The sequence below is a fragment of the Myotis davidii genome, unplaced genomic scaffold (genome assembly GCF_000327345.1).
Source record: "Myotis davidii unplaced genomic scaffold, ASM32734v1 scaffold874, whole genome shotgun sequence".
NCBI classification, from domain to species: Eukaryota; Metazoa; Chordata; class Mammalia; order Chiroptera; family Vespertilionidae; genus Myotis; species Myotis davidii.
This window is the reverse complement of record NW_006285611.1, coordinates 520493-534994: the sequence shown is the minus strand read 5'-3', so window position 1 is coordinate 534994 and position 14502 is coordinate 520493. Positions and strand designations below refer to the sequence as shown.

Below are 14502 nucleotides of genomic sequence, written 5' to 3'. Positions count from 1 at the left end.
CAGGTCTGCTCCAGGCCTGGGAACACAGAGACAGGGAGAGCTTGGGCAGCCACAGTGTCCCTGACATCTCTTACAGGAATGGCCTTGTCAAATTAGGTTGGGTTTCCTTGAATATTCTAGTGGAATTGGCATTAGAGAAACATACACAGAACATAGCAGCCATTGGAAGTTTAATTAAAGAGAAGGGATTGACCAGTCCACCTGTGGCCAGGTAGGAGTGATTCTGGGGCCTCCCCAGGTAGCTTCTGGTAGAGAGGGTGAAGCACAAGACCTAGGGCCAGTAGCAGGGGCCCAACTCCCCACTTGCTCCTTGTCAGCTGTATGAGTGTAGGTTAGTCTCCCAAGCCCTCTGAGCCTTGATATCCTTCTGTGCAAATGGAAAAAGCTCCTTTCTTGCTCAATGAATTGTTAAGGGCATTTCATAAACTATTGAGTACTCTATACATACGATGTTAATCTTCCCTCCTTTGGGTAATAAACAAGAGAGGCTGGGGCTGCCTCACTTGACAGATTTGTAGGTCTGGCTCCAAGATCTCATGAGAATTGGATAACCTCCTGATCAAGTTTTACAGATCAGAGAAGCAAAGGATGAAAGAGATACAGATTGCTTTACTCTATTTCCATGAAAACAAACAGTCATCTGTTCACTCACCTAATTGCTGACTTTTCCAGAACTTCTGCATGACTGGGTCCTGCGTGTTGCACTGCTGGGATGGGTGGGTGGGTGGGATGGGTGTGGGGAAGAAAACTCATTGGTCTTCCATGATAGAAGTTTAACGTTTTAGATGAAGAAACAAGACTGCCACCAATCCAGAATAATTAGATATGGAATTTAACTCAGTGCTGGCTGAGGAATGGAAGTTCTGAGAAAAGAAATGGATGGAGAGATGAGAGTAATCAGAGAAAGCTTCTGGGCAGCGGGGCTTGAGATGGGCTGAGAGGAGCAGGGAAAGTAGTAGTGGCTGCAGGGACATTCTACCTCCACCGACGTTGTGGGGACATTGCTATCATCCCACCGCTAAAAAGCCTGGAGGGCTGACTCTATCCCAGGTACAGAGCCAAATCCTTGACATCATTAAAATCTCCCAACTCTTTGAGGTTGACACCATCATATGCCCATTTCACAGATGAGAAAACAGGCAGGTGAAGTAAAGTGTCCAGGTCCCATACCTAACTCTGGTATATCTAGCAAATTCAGGGCCTGTGACCCAGTGTGGAGGGCCTCTTGGGGCTGCATGAAATACTGTTTGTTGTCCATCCAGACAGAAAGAGGGGCCAGTGGAAAGAATGTTGGGTCCTGTTAGGAGCAGAAAAGAAGGAATTTCTTTCTTACCCATTCTTTTGTTTCTCTCTATTTCCAGGAGAGACATCTGGGGCTAAGGTGTTTCTACCTGGGAGGAGCCTGTGGCACAGAAAGGGGGCTGGATGCTTTGGGCTTGGCTCAGGCTCTGAATCCAGAAGACAGTGTGGGACCCAAGCCTGCATTGTGTAGCCCCTCAGTACAGCACATGAGGTAATGGGAGAGGGGCTGTAACAGGAATCCATACCTGCAGCCATAGCATGGCCCTTGGAGGAATGGGGGGCATGGAGGTCAAGCTTGACTGGCCCCATGAAGAGGAAGATTGATAATCCCAAGAATGAGAATTGGATAACCTCCTGATCTTAGGCAGTCCAGGTGAAGGAGTCCTGAACTGAGAAGTCAGGCAATGCTCAACGCTCCATCAAATTTGCTGTAGGACCTTGAGGCAAGTCGCATTCCCTCTTTGGGCCTCAGTTTCTTAATCTAGGAAAATGGGACATTTGGACCAGATAAGTTCTGAGTAGCTTGGGTGACTGTAGAGTTCTAATAAGGACAATGACTAAGCATTTATCATGATGTGAGATGATAGTTAATCATTCTTTTCTGTTAAAAGCTGATTCCCTTTGGCCTGACTGCTTGGCTCTGAAGTCTCAGGTCTCAGACTCGACATGAATAAGGAGCTGGAGAGAGGGTGAGGGCCTCTCCCCTACCCCGGGCAAGTGGAGACCGCCAGGGCCAGGGAAATGAAGCAGCCACGGCTTGCATCCCAGAATAGCTGCAGTCCTCCTGGCATCTGCCATCCTGGCTGCAAACTCTCATCCCATTGGCTCCTCCCTGTATCTGCCGTCTGGCTGGCACTGCTTTCCAGGTTCTTGTGGCTTCCACTAAGCAACCCTCCTTGTGTGCTATAGCATGCTGGCTTCTTCCTGCCAGCCAATGGGATAACAATAGCAACCCTTGTCTGGTTCTCTCGATTCGGCCTTACTTCACCTCCCTGATGGATGAAGACAGAGGGGGAGCTTACGACAGTGAAAAGAGGACTAGAGGTGGTGCCAGGGATATTGAGTTCTTGCCATGTGCCTGGACACAACCGAAACATCTCTTTTGGCTTCAATATCTTCACTTGTACAATGAGAAGAATCAGGCTAGTGTTTCACTGCTGTTGAGCAGGGTGCCTCTCTCACTGTTCAGAGCTGGGGTCTTGTTATGCACTGTAGGTCTGTGTCCTCCCTAGATTCATATGTTGCAAGTATAACCCCCATTATGATGGTATTTGGAGGTGTGGCTTTGGGAGGTAATTAAGTCCTGAAGGATAGAACTATCATGATCAGGATTAGTGCCCTGATAAGAAGAGGCCAGAGAGCTGGCAAGCTTTCTTCCTGCCATGTGAGGATACAATGAGAAGTTATCAGTCTGCAAGCCAGAACACAACCATGCTGGCACCTTGATCTCAGACTTCCAGCCTCCAGAACTGTGAGAAATAAATTTCTTTTGTTTATAAGCCACCTAGCCTGTGGTATCTTGTTATAACAACCCGAAAATAACTGGCACCTGGTCCATGCCAGTGCCCATGTCATGCTGGTTGTTCAATATTTTCGTCAAACTTATAGAGAAAGAAAAGGATGGAGCCAAGTAGAACATACAAATATGAATGATAGAGAGGAGAGGGCAGAGAGTTTTGGTGACATAAATCCTGGCTTTCGCAGTCCCTAATGTCCTGCTTCTTATAGTCCTTCCTCAAAGACGAGTAAAGCAGTGGCAAGGCATGGGGGACACTTTTACAGTTTTACTTTGTCGACCAGAGGAGGCTTTTCTGAGAAGGTTCAATGTGATCTCTTATCTGAATAGAGTAGAGGAGTGGGCCTTATAAATACAAAGAAGAGAATTCCAGACAGAGGGAATAGAACGTGCAAAGCACCTGAGGCGGGAGGGCACTAGTGTCTTCAAGGCACAAGTAGGCCAAGTGTGTCTGGAGTTGAGTGAGAAAGTGATAACATTCTGGGATCTCTCTCATGTAGGGTCTGTCATAAACCACTGTTTCTACAGGGATCCAGGGAAGGGAAGGCTTCCTTGTGGTTAGAGTAGACAGAAATGCTTCAAGGGAAAGGACTTCTTTCATTACAATTGTTGAGGTGTGACATTCCATGAACACATGCCAATTTCTTCCCCCGGTGTGTTTGTTCCTTTTTTTCATTCAACAAGAATTTATTGAGTATGTGATATCTGCCAAGGAATGCAGACAACACTGAATGTACAATGATGAATCAGTCACGGTTTCTGCTTTCAAGGATCTCAGTCTGAGTGAGTGTGGAGGAGGCAGCCATGTAAACAGATAATTAGAGAGAAACATGGCAGGTACTGAAGCCAAGGTAGGAACACAGTGCCGCTGGAGGATACAGGAGGAGAGGGAAGGTTTTACCTAGAAGAGTCAGTGTGGTGTGTATAGAGGAGGTAACCTCTCTTCTGGTCATTGACGGTCAAGGGAAGTTTGACTAGTAGAGAGCAGCTGGGAGGGATAGCATGTGCTAATAGCACGCAGTCATATCTCACGTAGCAGTATGTTTGCCAATACATCTCCTAGGGTAAGGGAAACAAATAAAAAACAACAAACACATGGGACTATATCAAAGTAAAAAGCTCCTGTATGGCAAAAGAAACCATCATCAAAATGAAAAGGGAACCCACTGTATGGGAGAATATATTTGCCAATGATACAGCTGATAAGGGGTTAATCCAAGATATATAAAGAACTTAAACAACTTAACACTAGGAAGACAAGCAATCCATTTAAAAAATGGACAAAGGACTGAAATAGATAATTCTCCAAAGAGGACATATAGAAGATCAATAGACATATGAAAAAATGCTCAATGTCACTAATCATCAGAAAGATGCAAATTAAAACTAAATAAGTGTCACCTTCCACCTGCCAGAATGGCTACCATCAATAAATCAACAAATACTAAATGCTGGTGAGGATGTGGAGAAAAGAGAACCCTCATACACTGCTGGTGGGAATGTATACTAGTGCAGCCACTGTAGAAAACAGTATGGAGTTTTCTCAAAACATTAATAATGGAACTGCCTTTTGGCCCAGTGATCCCACATGTGGGAATATATCCTAAGAATCCTGAAACATCAATCAGAAAGAATATATACTCCTCTTTATATGCCACCTTATGTTCATTGCAAAGTTATTTAGAATAGTTAAGATCTGAAAACAGTCCATGACCATCAGTAGGTGAGTTGATAAAAAGCTGTGGTACATTTACACAATGGAATACTATGCAGCTGTAGAAAAGAAGGAACTTTTACCCTTTGGGACAGCAGGGATGGACCCAGAGATTATTATGCTGAGCGAAATAAGGCAGCCAGAGAAAGAAAAATATCACATGCTCTCACTTATATGTAGAATCTAATGAATAAAATAAACTGAGGAACCAAATAGGTCCAGAGGCATGGATACATGGAACCGACTGATAGATCTCAGACGATATGGGTGTGGGGGGGGCACTGGAAGAGATTAACCAGAGAACATATATGCATAAATGCATAGCCCATGGACACACATAATAATGTGGTGAAGGGCTGAGGGGGGTGGGGACTGGGTAGAGGGGGCAAAGGGAGGAAATGGGTGACATCTGTAATATTGCCAACAACAACAAAAAGAGTATGCAGTCATGGGAAAGGATGAAATTGGAAAATGGCAAATACTCAGAGCACAGGGCTTTAGGACTGGAAAGCTTGTGAATACAGTAGAGGTGGCTGGTTGAGGCGAACTCAGTCTGCGTTGGGTGTTTAGACTTTATTCTGTTGATTTGGAGAATCCCTGGAGACTTTTAAGTAAGGGAGTAAACAGATTAGATTGTTTGATGGGAAATTATGTGGAATGATAGGACACAATATGATGTGATATAACATGAGAATAATGGAAAATGGTCTGAAGAGCAAACAGTTGTTTAGGTTGAGACAGGGTCACAGGCTCTAATGGAGCCAGGTGATGACCAATGAGAACAAGGAGGTCAGCAGGTTGTGTGGACCCTGCCCTCTCTCAAGAGGGTAGCTGCTACTTAACGCAGGGAATTGTTGCCCCAATGGGGACTCAGGTCCAGGGCTCCCAGAGCTACTGAGATTTCTGAGAGCAGCTGGGAATCCAGATCCTTATGTAAAATCTCACCATTTTTAAATGTTGGCAACTAATATTGATTCACAAAATGCAGTGTGGGCCAAATATAACACATCTGTCAGCCTGATCTGTCTGCGGGCTCCTGGTTTACAACTTCTGGGTTGAGAAAAGAGTTTTCTTTTTTTCTGTAAAGAGAGATCAAAATAGTTTCAGATGCAATGATTCATGCCTGGAATGACCTTCTTTCATCTTATTCTAGCAAATTCTTGATATTACTTAAGACTCAGTTCAATTGTCCTCTGTGATGTTTTCCCTATCACCCCTTCCTCCCTGCCACACTCCCTCCGGTCATCTCCCAAATCCCCCAAGCAGTTATCATGTCTTGGTGCTGCTCCACTGCACCTTTTATATGCCCTGGTACCTGAAGCAAGCAAGCAAGCAAGCAAACAAACAAGCAAACAAATGCTGTGGTGCAGGAGAGAAGCCAGGGTTAGAATACAGACATATTGCTAAATGGATGGAATCACAACTTGAAGGAGAAAGGAATAAAGCTCACAATACAAGCCCTCAGAAACCTGGAAGGACCTAGCCTGGGATGGGAAGAAGCAGACCAGATCTGAACAGAAAGACGAGATGCTAGAGAGCAAGTTGGACCGTGTGGACTTAGAAAGCTCAGCACTGTGAGTTTCTGTAGGACTTGATTCTTAAGCAGGGGTAGGTTCCTATCTCGAGTCTGTCTTTAGTTACCACAACCCTGAGACACTGAAGGCTGACTTGGGAATTTCCTGTGAAAGGATTTCAGATATGAGGTAGAGTGGACATCTGCTGTTTTGCTATCCAACTTCCTTTCATCTTTTTCTTGGTGTCTCTGGGAGTCCATCCTTCCCCTATTTTTGGTTCATGGGCTTCTTGCTTGAGAGTTGAGCATGTGACTCAGACATGGCTCATCAAAGCTCCTCACTCCCTGGACACAGTGGTCAGTGCAGGGATGGTTGCATAACCTGAGTCGGGTCAGAGAGAATCAGGTTCAGGACTTTCCTTGAGTCACTGAGAGAGGCATTTGTTCTTTCCTGCTAGATTTGGACCTGGGAGGTTATAGGTTGAGAGCAATCGTCAGCCACCATGAAGAGCCTAAGAAGAAATTCAACATGGAGAAGGGACTGCTGATGGAAAGAGATCTTGGTACAGGTGGGATCAAACCATAACTAAAGCTAGTAAATCCTAGCTCTTTTGTTATTGTGGTCGGTACATTTTCTTCCCTTAAATCAGTTTGAGTTAGGCTTTCTTTTGTCACTTGCAACCCATAGGTGGTTCTCCAACTTCAATGTGAATCATGAAGAATGAGACCTTCGGTGAACTTGCAAAGCATTTCTACATTTGTTGCCTTATCTGAATCTTCCAGCTCTCCTGGGAAGTAGGGACAGCAAATTATTATTCCAATACCACAGAGGAGGCAGTTGAGTCTTAACAGGGTAAGCATCCACATTCAGAGGGCGAGGAAAGCCAGGATGGAAATCTGTTATTTTGAGCTTCTCTGAACTGCTAAATGTCATAGTAAATTAGATTCCGATAATGCCCAACTAAATTACACTAAGCACCCCTAGAAATAGCCTCTCAGAGTTATAATTCATGCTGGGTAATTACAAAATAACTTTCTTCTCATTATTTTCCTACTTACAGACCTTCCCAGGGAAGGGCTGGCGATAAATGTCAGGGTTGGGACTATTTAGGTATTACTTGGATGTCAGGTTAAAGCATTAAAAAAAAAATCATAGTCTGCCTGTCTGCTTTTAACTTCTGTTTGATAATCAGCGAATTGGAGGCCCTCCATTCATGTGCTCCACACAAATCAAATGATCTTGTAAAGAAATTGTGGAGAGCCTTTCTCATGCCAGCTCATCTTTCTGGAAAGATCTCTCCCCATTCTTTGCACACCTGGCTCTCACTCAACGTCATCAGCTCAGAGTGGTCTTTATAAAAATAGATTTTTTTCTTCCCTCAACCATTGATTTTGTCTGTGTTGGGCCATGCTTTATTCTTTATTCTATTTTTCACAATTTTTAATTGTTAAAAATTTCCTTAAAAAATTATTCTTTTAAATTTTGCAATAGAATGTCCAACAGGGTGTGTTTCACTTTTCTAGACCCATCACCGAGTCCAGTGCCTGGCATGTAACAGATACTGAATATTTGTTGATGGAATAAACCAGTGCATGAGTGGCTTACTCAGGAGTATCCAAGAAAAGCTGGCCTGTGAGCCATGAGAAGCTCAGGGGAGGGAGGGCTCTAGGTTAGAGGCTCTAGCTTGGTGGGAAGCATCAGTGAGACTGGGGAAGGGGGGAGATGAGTCCAGTAAAGGATAAACCCTCTAGGGAATACCATATTCAAGGGGAGAAGCAATATCAGAGGACCAAGCCTAGGGCGTGGGGTGGGAAAGAGGAGCAGGGAAGGAGACAGGGCTGGCTGGCCAGCAGAAGAGCACTGGGCAGAAACCATGCCCTGGAAGCTGGGGCAGGAGGGAGCTCAGGAAGAGGAGAACTCAACACCAGCGTTCCAAATCCCCACTCATGCCAGAGCATCTGATCCACACATGACTTACCTTTTCAATTATTTTTACCCTGAATGTAACAGTTGGCAGGTTTCCAAGTGGCAGTGTGATTTTATTTGCCGCCTGTGATTCCCACCTCTCCAGGTTAACAGGCATGAGTCTTTTGACCTTGCTGGAGAAGGTGACAGCTCTCAATTTAGCTCTGTTTGCAAATGTCAGCTGAGATGCTGTGTGCTCTCTCCACTGGGTCTTTAAGAACATTTGCAGGGACATTCCCTCCCTTCTGCCCCTCCCACACACACAGCAAGCTTTACTTCCACATCCTCTGCTCCCTTGGGAAGCAAGGGCATCTGCCAGACCACCACTTTGCAGCCCACCTATTTGGGGTTTTTACCAGCCTTTGGTACTGTTGTGATAAAGGGAATAAAAAATGATCTGAGGAAGGAGTTTTAAATCTAAGGAACCAATAACATGAAGAAAGACGAAGCTGAATCTTTTTCCATTTCCCCCCAAAGTGGTCTCCAGAATTCTAGGAGCTGAGTCAGCACACTGCAGAGAATGACATATACCTAGGCCCTTGTTTCTTTCTTTTTTTTTAAAAATTTTTATTGATTTCAGAGAGGAAGGGAGAGGGAGAGAGAGAGATAGAAACATCAATGCTGAGAAAGAATCATTAAATGCCTGCCTCCTGCACGCCCCCTATTGGGGATCGAGCCTGCAACCTGGGCATATGCCTTGATGGGGAGTTGAACCGTGATCTCCTGGTTTATAGGTTGAAGTCCAACCACTGAGCCTCACTGGCTGAATCCTTATTTCCTTTTGAAGGAACAAGCTTTGTGCAACCAGCCTCATATTCATGATAATTATAGATTTTAATAGCTGCTACTTGGAGTGCTTATGATGGGCTTGGCACTAGGTTAAGCTTTTTATATATGTTCATCTTATTTAACCTTCCCTGGAATCCTATCAGGTTAATATTGGCTCCACTTTGCAGATGAGAAAGCTGAGGCTCAGAGAGGTGGCATGACTCCCTAAAGCTCACCCAGAATATTCAGAATGGAGTCAGGGATCACACTCAGGCTGTGGCTTTTCCCATGAACTTACTCTGCTGGTGGAGGCACTGAGCCACGCTGGTCACCTGCTGGGGACTGTCAGTGTCTGTTACTGTAGTTGGCTCACTGGGGCCTGGCCCTGAGCCTGAATGTTGAATAGAGCTGTCAACTGGAAAACAGTGTCAGCGTACAGTCAATGTGACCCAACGGGCAGACTTTCTCCATTACCCACTCTGCTACTGCCTTCCTGACCTCTTCAGGGTTCTTGCTGCTGGCGGAGCAGGTCTCCTCCACTTAACAATTCAGCTCCTTAAAGGGAAAAAGAATCTCTCCCTCCTGATTATAAAAACAAAATTCCAAACAGAAACACACACACACACACACACACACACACACACACACACACACACACAAAACCCCCTAAACTACTTTAAAGAGGATTTAATAGGGTTCTTCTCTGGCTCCCAGGGAGACCTGTGCTTTCTGTTTTATTGACAATTAAGCAGGGGTGGGGAATATCCTCTGTGACTTAGAGGAGGAGCTGCCTCCGCCCACTGCAGGGCTGCCTGCTATCCGTGGTCACATCCCAGCTACAGCCTGAAAACTTGAAGGGCAATCATTGAAACAGCAGGCAAGCAGCAGGCACAGAGGGGAGACAGAACCTTCCTCTCAGCACAGCTCTGAAAAAAATGCAATGAGAGAAGATGTAGTCACACAACAACAGCGACAGCAACAGCAACAACAACAACAACAGGAGCAGCAACAGTACAATAGTACAACAGCAGCAATAATAACAACAGTAACAGCTGCAGCAACAATAGCAATAGCCACAGCAGCCACAACAGTAGCCACAACAAAAACAACAGCAACTACAGCAAAAGCAACAACAGCAACAACAGTAACAGCAACAACAAAAACAACAGCAACAATGACAGCAACAGCAGTAGCAGCAACAATAATAATAGCAGTAGCAACAACAATACCATCAGCAACAGCAATAACGGCAATAGCAACAACAATAAAAGCAAAGTGTGTGCTCCATTCGGCTGGTCTGATATCATAGTGAGGCTGGGCCATGTGGTGAGGTGATTGACACCAGCGTCCCCTCTTCCAGCTTCCTCCTTCATTTGCATGAGGGGAAGCGGTGGTTGGCCTGGTTCCTATCTCCTGCATTGTCCTGTGCTGGGTGCCTGTGAGACCATCCTTGCCAGGGGGCTCTAAGGTGACACATCTGTTTTCTATTGTGCTTGTACTGCCTCGTTCCTTTAAGCTGCTGGGACTGCCCTGTGCCACATAGTAGGCCCCAGAAACCATCACATCCTGTTCCTGAGTCACCTTTTGCACTGAATCCTGAGCTGCTCTCACTCCCCTGGTTGTGCTGCTGCCAAACGCATTCTGCTGCCACCCCCAAAACAGCTGTCCCACCGTATGTGTTTGGCACCTTTCAAAGGGTGATCCACTAAGTTCTTTACTGTGGCTTCTCAGCTGGGTTTTCCAGGCCTTTCTCAGGGTCCTCTGATAACCAACTGCATTTCTCTTCATATGGAATAATGAAACCCCATTCAAATTCACTCAGTGTTTCTGTGGCACCCCATCCTTTCTATTTCACAGTGCTTGTCAAACTTGTAAATTTCTATTTTTTCCTAATACATTGCCACCACACAGTGGCAATTAAAACTAATGTCTATTGACCACTTGCTGTGTGTCAGGCTCTGTGATACATGCCCTGTATATATTGCCTTATTTAATACTCCCGACAACTCAGCAAATTAGGTGATATTATTACTCTGATTTTATAGAGGCTTTGAAGCTCAGAGAGGCACAAGGTAGGGCTCAATAACTGTTTGCTGAATGAGTTGCACGAATGGTTATTGCACCTTTGGATGGGCTGTGTGGGTATACTGGCCAGGGCCGGGGCTACTGGATATAGAATCAGGCAAACATAAGGAAAAACTTCCTGGCAGTGAGATCTGTCCGGTGGCCCTCTGGGGGTTCAGGTGAGGCTAAAGGACCCCACAGTAGAAAAATTGGAAAGCCGAGTTAAACCTCGGGTGAGGGACAGGCAAGATGACCTTTAAGATCTTTTCCAACTCTGAGAGCTGGAGGTTATTGTATAATTTTTTAAAAAAAACCAACAAAGCCCTTTGCAAACAGGAGTACTTCCAGCCCCAGCTCTGTGCTGTTATGAACAGGAGCAGACTGGATGTTTATGCTGGGGCAGTAAGAGTCAACACCTCTAAGACACATCCTTAGGGGATCAGTGCCAGTATTCTGTCATCCAAGAATGACATTAACAATAGCTCGCTACACACCAGGCAAGATTACATATCCCTTGAGTCAGTAAGACTATGGAAGGAAATTTCACCATGCACTTTGGCCGCACTGGTCCATTGCTACAGTTGTTAAGTCAAGAAAAAAAGAAGATGGTATCCAACTCATCGGATAGAAGGAGGGTCTTTCAGTCAATGCACTGAGCAATAAATTCAGATTTATATCTAAGTGATCATTTGGTCCCAGAATGATGAAGAAAGGAGAAACAAGAAGGCCGGGATCCACTGATTGAAGTCATGCCTCTCTGTTGCTCCTTATGCTCCTGGAAGTGTTTAATCACACCCTTTGTTAGTGTTTGCATTTGTTTATTAACATTCGTATTCACTCAAAGACCCACACAGCTCACTCTCAGAGTCCAGCAGCTCCCAGGAGGTTGGTTCCACGGTAGATGGAATTTTTCTTTCCAACCAGCATTATTGCCTTAAGAGTAGAAAGGCTGTGTCTGCCTTATTTAATAGTAATAGTAGTAGCAATGGTAGTGGTACAAATTGATAGCAAAGAAATTCACACTTACTATAAGCTCACTGACAGCCATGTGCCAGGCAGTCATTTAACCCACACGTTAATCTTCAAAACCCACCCATAAGCAACTAACTGACTTTTATTCATAAAATATTCCAATGAGATCTTCTAAAAAAAGATTACAAATCCTTTACATGCATAAATTCAATTCTCATAACAAACCTATGAGGCTATGAGTAGTGTATTAGTCAGGCAAAGCTGAGATATCAAATTAATCCTTAATCCGCAGTGACTCAACACAATGAAAGTTAATTTCTCACTTTTTTAAAGGCTGAAGGAGGTTGGTCAATTTTTTTTTGCCTTCCCTTTCTGAACCATGTGCCCTCCAAGGATGTTGTGGTAGGGAGAGAGATGGACAGTGGAACAAGGCAGCCCGAGAACCTAAAATGGCATATGCCTATTGTGATAGTTTAATGAAAAACAAAAGTGAGACATTTTGAAGGATGCACAGAGTAAATGCTCCGTAAATGTGAATGACAGCAATGATGACCTGTCTGACCGGAGAGGTGGCCGGAGCCACACACTGAGCACAGAAGTGATAGGGGCAGGAAAGTAGATTCTCACACTAGCTAAGCCCTCCTGACTGGAGTCACCATGTTTCTGTGAGGAGATTAGGCTCAGACCAAGTTTCAGAAGTCACCCTGACCAGGGCAGGTATATCAACAGCCTCAGCCCACACTCTGCCAGGGGTCTGATACCTAGTAATACTTTATCAGCCTATGTCACCCATGTGTCCACCTCCTCATGCCTCGTAGATGGATGTGTCTCTCTGGTTAAGTATCTAATATAGTATGTTGATCCAATATCTATCTGTCTATCTATCTATCTATCTATCTATCTATCTATCTATCTATCTATCCATCATCTATCTATCATTTATCTATCATCTATCTATCTCTTATTTGTTAATTATCTATCTAGCTATAATTTATTTAGTATTTATATATCTGTCATCTATTATCTATCATGCCTTATTAATTATCCATTAATTATTATTTATCTACCAATCAATATCTAGCATATCTATCACCTATTAATCTTCCTTCCTTCCTTCCTTCCTTCCTTCCTTCCTTCCTTCCTTCCTTCCTTCCTCTCTTCCTTCCCTCCTTCTCTCCTTCTTTGTATTCTGGGGTTGGAGTCTTTCTTGATTCCCCTGACACCTTGCCTCCCTGATGCTTGAGAGCTGCATGGTTTGGAGAAGTGTCTGCTGCCTTCACAAGTAGGGTCTTCACAAGTACCGGTGGCTGCCCAGTCCGCCCCCTGACCACATGCTGCATGTCGTCTGACTGTCCTCAGGACAAATAGGCTGTCAGTTTCCCATTCCTTCGTCTTCTCAAGTTTCACTTTTCTTCCTTTCACTACCTGTCCAGTTGCCTCACGCTTGAGTCAGCCTGAACAGAGAATATGAGAGATGGGGAAGGCACTCACATTCACTCAGAGGCGATTTTGCAGAATGGTTGCAAGTTTGATCCTGGAATCAGACCAAATCTGCCATTTTCTTGCTGAAATTACTCATGTGTCAGCCTCCTTATCTGCAAAATGGAGATCATACTGATCCTTAACGCAGAATGTTACTGAGAATATTAAATGCGATAGTCCATACAGAGTAACTATAACAGTGGCCAGCATATGCTAATAATACATTTTAGCTATAATGATAAAAATTCTTATTTTTATTCTAATCCAAATCTGTCAGTCTCCAAAGCTTCTGCTTTCCCACCCTCTCTCACATTACAAAAGTCTCCCTCGATGGAAAGCCAATCTGAGCAGATTAACTCTGCTTTTTCTCTTTATTCTGTTCAAGTCACAGGGGATACTGGAGAAGGGTATTTTTAGGAGGCATTATTGAGAAGCATAGCAGGTGGCCAGATGGTACTTATAGGAAACATGGTCCCTCTGTCTGCAGGAACAACTGAGTGGCATTCGGGTGTGTAGTAAGATAAACGACACTTCTTGACGTATCCTACGAGGTCCAGGTGGACGATGGGGCACTGTGGAATCTTGCCAGAGAGTGTAGAGTTTGGGAAAATAGCTGACACAGACCACTGTACCCAGTTCTGTTCCCTTAACAGACCTTTCCCTGCCTTGACTTTGACATGTGAGGATTTACCACAATCTTCTCTTTCAAGGCTTTCCTCTAGAGATCATACCCTGAGGATGTTCTCCAGTGACCTGTGTCCTAACAATGTCAACCCCTCCTCACTTACTGACTCACAGGCATTGCTAGAAAATCAGATTAGGCCACTGGTGATCATATCTCTGTGGGAAAGGCATTTGCTTGGCTCCAGGGCCTCTCTCCGGGGTTTTATTTTTCTTCTCTTGTTTTATTTGATTTCACTTTTGTTTCTTGAGGGGGTGAGGTGGATATAGAAGGCTTCTTGTCATTTCCTGGCCACTCGGCACCCACGGCTTTTCCCAAGACCATGCCCCCAATCTTCGTGGCACAGTAACCCTCCATCACCATGTGTGTGGGTTTTGATGGGCTATTGATTCCCAGGGCTCACTTTCTTTCCCAGGGAAACTAAGGAGGTCCAGTTACCCTCTTCTCTGCTTTTAGGAAAAGCCAGGGGTGTGCCTAAATCTGACCCCAGCCAAAGAGACAGTCTTTCCTTGGGGCTTTAAAT

General features: G+C 44.6%; 1 long non-coding RNA gene across 6 annotated transcripts in view; it reads left to right on the top strand.

The window, feature by feature from the left end:
- The window catches only part of LOC107181927, a 97230-nt gene that overhangs the window by 45307 nt on the left and 37421 nt on the right, over window positions 1-14502 (top strand). The window contains exons 4-5 of one of the 6 annotated variants that reach the window (XR_001512638.1): window positions 1362-1513; window positions 1676-1887. The exons of 3 other annotated variants lie outside the window; for them this stretch is intronic. This is a non-coding gene — a long non-coding RNA (uncharacterized LOC107181927). Of the gene's footprint in view, window positions 1-672; window positions 882-1361; window positions 1514-1675; window positions 1888-14502 lie in introns of those variants that run through there. 2 more of the 6 variants (XR_001512636.1, XR_001512637.1) reach the window with 2 other exon arrangements.